The sequence below is a fragment of the Garra rufa genome, chromosome 22 (genome assembly GCF_049309525.1).
Source record: "Garra rufa chromosome 22, GarRuf1.0, whole genome shotgun sequence".
Taxonomy (NCBI): domain Eukaryota; kingdom Metazoa; phylum Chordata; class Actinopteri; order Cypriniformes; family Cyprinidae; genus Garra; species Garra rufa.
The window spans coordinates 23353286-23359891 of NC_133382.1; the positions used below are offsets into that span (position 1 = coordinate 23353286).

The following is a 6606-nucleotide window of genomic DNA, read 5'->3' on the forward strand; positions in this document are numbered from 1 at the left end:
GTTAACAAATGAGACCTTACTGTATAGTGTTACTGATGTACTTAGTGTAGTGAAGCAGCTTTCTAGGAAACGTCTGTTGCAATGTCTAAGCCCCGCTCAAGACAACTAAAATATCTGGACAGGCCTTAACCTCTGCACACGGAAATACGCCAGCAGGAGTTTAGAGTCTCTCACTCTCTGCTAATTGTCTTGCGTGTCAAGAGAATGTATCTGTGATACCCTGAACTAGCAGATAATATTTCAAAAGCTGATTGTTTTCAGAACGAACACACAATCTTTAGCACTGCGGCAGGTCTGCAGGAACAGAAAATGTTCCCAGGCATCCTCAAACTTCACAAACCACACTTTCTGGGAAAGAGACCTCTGTAAAGCTGTAGTGTTAAGGAGGTTTTATGGGCCTACTGACATTACACCACAGTGGATCTTATGCAACAATGAGCCACAACTTCCTATTTAGGACATATAGATAGACATTAAGCCTATATTGAGTAACATTTCCCACTTGATAACACTTTTTTTTTTTAAGCACTTTTTGCAAATTCAAAGAAGTCAGAAAGTAAATAAGGCTCTGGGCAAATCGCCTCTTGGAAGTTACAAAAACTTCCGTTATCTAACATTTGACATATTTATAACATATATTCTAAGAGTTCCTATTATCGGATTCGATATGGGTTTTGTTTCTCCACAGACACAGTACTGACCTCCAGCTGTCACATATCTGTCTCAAAAACAAATTCTAGTGATAATTGTTTTATGGTACCTTAAGCTTATTTATGCCTTCTTTCTTATTCAAGTTAATTTTACACATATTGGTAATGATTGCTCAGATTCAGAATGAACATATTCATTTATAGTATCTAATACAAAATGGTAAAATAAATAGAAAAAAACAAAAAGTTGACTCCATAACGGTACAATATTCCATTAAACAAAGTTAATTTGTGACACTGATTATATAAAAAAACATATGCTCTCTGCTTAAAATAATAAAACGTAGGATTTAAGACATATGTTTAAAAAAAAAATACCTTGAACCTTGAAAGTTGATCTCCTTAACGGTAGTCTATACAACAAAACTGAGGCAAAATTTCAGGCTGGTTTACTCCATGGCCAAGCATTTCTATTGTTTGACATGTTATGTCATTTTATGAGCTGTCCTCTGTATACGCCTATAAATCTGAAGCTCACATAAACAAATTATATTTTTTGGCCATCTGCCTAAATTTATGTCATTTAAAAAAAAGTGAATACCACAATTTAATTACTGATTTGACTTAAACTTTCGTGTTAAACAGGATAGTGTAGGCCTTTGCATTAACAGTGCAGCTAGTCTCTGTATAGCAGTCATTCTAGGCATGGAAATAGCAGTATTTTTCTGTATATCTTCATGAATCTCTCCACAAATTGCTTAATATCAGAACCACCGACTTGCACGAATTCTATATGGATTATCAATCTAAGTCTGTGCTGAATAACTCGAAGTGTCTCTATAGATCTCTCTTGGTTGCTTTAGTTGAACCGGCTTCGGACAATCAGAAAAGGGGGCCGACTGAAAAAAAAACTAGTTAAAAGCCATCGAACATTCGCCATAACATCAAATAATCGATGCGCATTCACAACACACGGAGAGATAAACTCACCGATCCTTCTGTCGTGCTCTTTTATTGTTTTTTCGGGTGTCTTCTTTTGTTTGCGAAAAAAATGCTATCAAGAATAGTCGGGTACATTTTCCCGAGGCTAGAGACGGTGGTGGATAAAACACACAGAAGGGATACGATTGGGACCATAACTGCGATAACCGAGAAGCAAAATGCACATCAATGTGTCGATGAAATCGTAAACATTTTACATTTTGTATTTACATGGCCTACGATCCCCTCATCCCGTTGGCATTTCTTTCCCTGACGGCCGATATGGTCGCCAAGTGCAGCAGAGAAGAGAATCAGGAGAGGTGGTGGCAAAGCTGCTGTTGACTGACATCAAGGGACTCCAATTGCGTGAAGTTCTGGGTTCCGGCGGATACGGATGGGGAAAGACTTCGGAAGAAAGCGTCACTTCCCCGCTCGAATTCCAGCTAGTGATGGGATGTCCGAATCAATTCCGTGAGTCGGTTCGTTTGAACAGTTGGCTTCAGAGAATCGGTTCAAAATGATTCAGACGTTCTTTTACATGGTTACGCCTATACTAGGTATTTTACTTAAACTTTCAGAACAACAAGGCCATATTTAGGCACGTTTTCAGTTTTATTGTGCGTTATTATTACGTTTTATTAATAAACAAAAAATAATATTTAGCCTATCTGCCTGAGTTCAGTTTACAACCATGATTTATATGCATAAAGAACTTTAATCATAATTTACATTGAAATTACATATAAAACTATTTCACATTTCTCGACTAAAAGGGTACAATAATATGTTTTAAAGCCAAAACTCGCCTAACTATAAAGACATAGGCTAAAATTAAGTTCTAAACATATTCTAATTCATTTTAAATTACTTGTAGCCTAAGGTTATCTGCAATTCAGCTATTAAATTGCTTTTCGCCTCATTAGATCCTCGGTTCACGTTGAAAATTCTGAATATCTTCTCTTTGTTTATCTTCTTTTCGCCTTACTACCACGAATCGGGCATGTCCGAACAATTTTCTCCCGGACCTATAAACGAATCATTAAAGCAAGGTTTGTGAACCGATTCAACAGATGGATAAATAGGGATTCGACTCGTTTACGATTCGGACTTTAATAATCCAGCCCCAGACAGTATTAGTGATGGACGACAGCCTTAAGACTCAGCTGGTTGCTTGGGTGGGAAGATGTAAACACAAAAACACAAATTAAATGCCTGTGCTGACAACATGAAAAGCAAACGCGAGCGAATGGATCGTAACTTGCATAACGTGTTTTGATTCTCTTTGTAGTGTAATGTAGGGCGATTATGTAACTAGAAACCCGAGCAACTACAGGGACACCATACTGTATGCAATTGTGGAGAAGTGTTGCTGATTAAAAGAAATAACAATCTGATTAAAACTTAGTTTAAAGCTTGTTGCTTTTAAAATCGTTGTATTTGATGTTGCATGTCGAGAAATTGTTGTCAAACACTTGGTTTATTGGATTTTGTTCAGTTGTGTTATATTTAAGTGGAAAGAAAACGAAACAGTGACTATCATGTGAGTGAGTCTCCCTTTATCCAGTGTCCCCTTCATGCAACCTAGTCAGGTGACATGTGTGCATGTTGTGTGACAAAAGCAGGCTGTTCTTTAAAATCCCCTGTAAGCCACAGTGTCAACCACTGACCTTTACAGTACAGTGAAGTTCATGTGTACTTGGACTCCTAACATACCATTCCATCTCCTTACAGTACTCAGATGCTTTGATATTCATATGGCTCTCTGTGGATTACTTAAGCATGAGACTTCAAAAAGTCAAAGTCAGCAAAATTCACATGAGCAAGATTAGGCAAAAATGTTCTCAATACTGCAGAGCTAAGTACTAATGTTCGTTTCTTGACATTTGGAAACATTTTGGTGGAGCAGGCAAAATATCCTTTAACATTCGCACTTGAGCTTTATTGTCAAATGGAGGGTGAATAGAAACATGCATTTAAATTTCATGCAGTAGCTTTAGGTTTAGTTTATTTGCTCTGACAAACCCCACTTCCCGTTTAATTAATCTTTATAAAGTAATTAAACGCGATATACTGCCCTCTACTGATTTAATATGCTTTAAACATAAAAATGCCATCTTTTTAACCACAACACAAATTTGATTTATTTATTTGTACACTGCATTTGTTATATTGGTACTTATGTAGTGAGAGTATTCTCTTTTTTTTTAATCGGATTAGTTGCACTAATGATTACACTAGTCTTTCAAGAATAAGACTGAAAACTTAGAAGTGAGTTAAAAGGATTTTCTAAGGATATCAATTGGTTTATTTGGTATGCTTTGAGAATTCATGTGAATGAACTGAGAAATCACAAGATCTTTGGCTGAAATAAAAATTCCACGGAATTAAGGCGTGATACTAGAATGGAAAGCAGCATTGAAGTAAGTAAATATCGTAATAGTGATTCATATTCATAATATTTTTTAATAGCGATAACTTGCCACAAAGGAATAGAAATCATGTTTTACAGATGTGTTCCCATGAAAAAAGATTAACCTGCTTTACATTTGTGACATTTTAAACCTGTATGGCTTTCATTCAAATTGAAATAATATGCATTTGCTGTTCTTTTATTAAGGCCTGGAGCTTACAAGCATAAAGAAAGATGTCCAAACTATGGTCCATACAACTTGTGTGCTATTTACAGTTATTCCAAACCATATCCAAAAGCTTTATGAGGTGAAAATACTGACAAATCTTAACTAATCTTATGTCACTAAATGTAAATGTGAAATCACTGAATCTTTTTTGTCAATGGTTTGTGAACTTGAGCTAATTCAAATAATAAATAAATAATAAATACAATACAATACACTAAATTGTTTTGAAATATAGTGCATGAGTCATGTATAGGATACTGTGTGTGATATAATGCTGTTTTGTCATTTTGGCTGCATTTATTTGATTTAAAAAAAAATTTCGTGTAATATTATTACAACTTAAAGGAGTAGTTCAGTTTCAGAACAAAAATTTACAGATAATGTACTTAACCCCTTGTCATCCAAGATGTTCATGTCTTTCTTCAGTTGTAAGGAATTTTTTTTTTTTTTTTTTTTTTTTTTTTGAGGAAAACATTTCAGGATTTCTCTCCATATAATGGACTTTTATGGTGCCCCCGAGTTTGAACTTCCAAAATGCAGCTTCAAGTGGCTCTAAACGATCACAGCTGAGGAAAGAAGGGTCTTATTTAGCAAAACTATCGGTTATTTTCTATTTTTCAGTTTATATACTTTTTAACCTCAAATGCTCGTCTTGTCTAGCTTTGTGTGTACTCTGTGTAGAGATTAAAAAGTATATAAATTGTAAATGTTTTTAGAAAATAACCGATCGTTTCGCTAGATAAGACCCTTCTTCCTCGGCTGGGATCATTTAGAGCCCTTTGAAGCCATTTTGGAAGTTCAAACTTGGGGGCACCATAGAAGTCCATTATATGGACAGAAATCCTGAAATGTTTTCCTCAAAAAACATAATTTCTTTATGACTGAAGAAAGAAAGACATGAACATCTTGGATGACAAGGAGCTGAGTACATTATCTGTAAATTTTTGTTCTGAAACTGAACTACTCCTTTAAGATATCTGTTTTCAATTTTAATACATTTTAAAATGTAATTTATTCCTGTGATGGCAGAGCTGAATTTGATTTTACTCCAGATTTCATTCTTCAAAAATCATTCTAAAATGCTGATTTGGTGCTCAAGTAACATTTCATATTATTATCACTGTTGAAAACAGTTGTGCTGCTTAATATTTTTGTGGAAACAGTGATATTGTATACATTTTTTGTAAAATGTAAAAGTCTTTGCTGTCTTTACTTGTTGATTTAACAAATACATCCTTGCTGAATAAAACTAAAACTAAAAAAAAAAAAAAAAAAAAATAGTACATAAAATAGTAAATTTCTTAGTGATTTGAAACTGAACAGTAGTATACATTCACTGTATCAGTGATAATTATATTCTTTAAAAACGAAGCTCAACAGAAGAAAAGGTCATACAAATTTGGACTTTGAAATCTGTTAAACTCTTTAATGTCAGTATGTGATCAAATCTGCTCAGTTTAATTCATGACTTGTGTCACCACGTGCTGAATGTAGCTGCTGCTGTACACGTTCTTGTGAAGGGAAGCTTCTGTTTCAGAGCATGTGGTTGCTCATATGCCTGTATCGCAAGTGTGATCGACACAGCTTTCGTTCCTCACGTCATCAGCAAATACAAAAAGTCTTGTGCGTGAAGAACTTCTCCACACTGATTTGCACAGATTTTTTTTTTCTTGTTTTAACATCTCCTGCGTGGACTTACATGAGTCTGTAAATTCCAATTTATTTGTACATCCCAAACATGTTTCATAGACCCATTCTGCTCAATGAAAATTTAATATAGGACTATAAATGCCATGCAGGGAATAAATATATTTCCCTGTTTATGCTTAAAAATAAAGGTGCTTCACGATGCCATAGAACAGTGTTTCTCAACTCCAGTCCTCGGGACCCACTGCTCTGCACATTTTGTATGTTTCTGAGTCTGACACACTCAGTTCAGTTCATGAATCTTTCTACTAATGAGCTGATGATCAAAATCAGGTGCCTTAAATGAGGAAGACATACAAAATGTGCAGAGCAGTGGGTCCCGAGGACTGGAGTTGAGAAACACTGCCATAGAAGAACCTTTTTTTGTCTAAATGGTTCCATGAAGAACCTTTAACATCTGAAGAACCTTTCTGTTTCACAAAAGTTCTTCAGTTCTTCAGATTAAAAAAAAAAGGTAAGAAAGAGATGCTTCTTTAAAGAACCTATGACTGAATGGTTCTTTGTGGAACCAAAAATGGTTCTTTTATGGCATAGCTTGAGGAACCTTTTAAAGCAACACTAAGTAACTTTTCCCTCAACGCTCCCTCTACTGGTTGGAAGCGGAATTGTCCATTACCGCTGTCGTAAAT

The 6606-nt window shown here is 35.2% G+C and overlaps 1 protein-coding gene across 2 annotated transcripts in view; it reads right to left on the reverse strand.

Moving 5' to 3' along the window:
* The window catches only part of socs5a (suppressor of cytokine signaling 5a), a 16348-nt gene extending 14257 nt beyond the window's left edge, over positions 1-2091 (reverse strand). Inside the window, exon 1 of one of the 2 annotated variants that reach the window (XM_073828161.1) lies at positions 1850-2091. The gene's annotated coding sequence lies outside the window, so the exon portion shown is untranslated. Of the gene's footprint in view, positions 1-1640 lie in introns of both variants that reach the window. The other variant, XM_073828160.1, reaches the window with a different exon arrangement.
* Positions 2092-6606: the final 4515 nt, after the last annotated feature.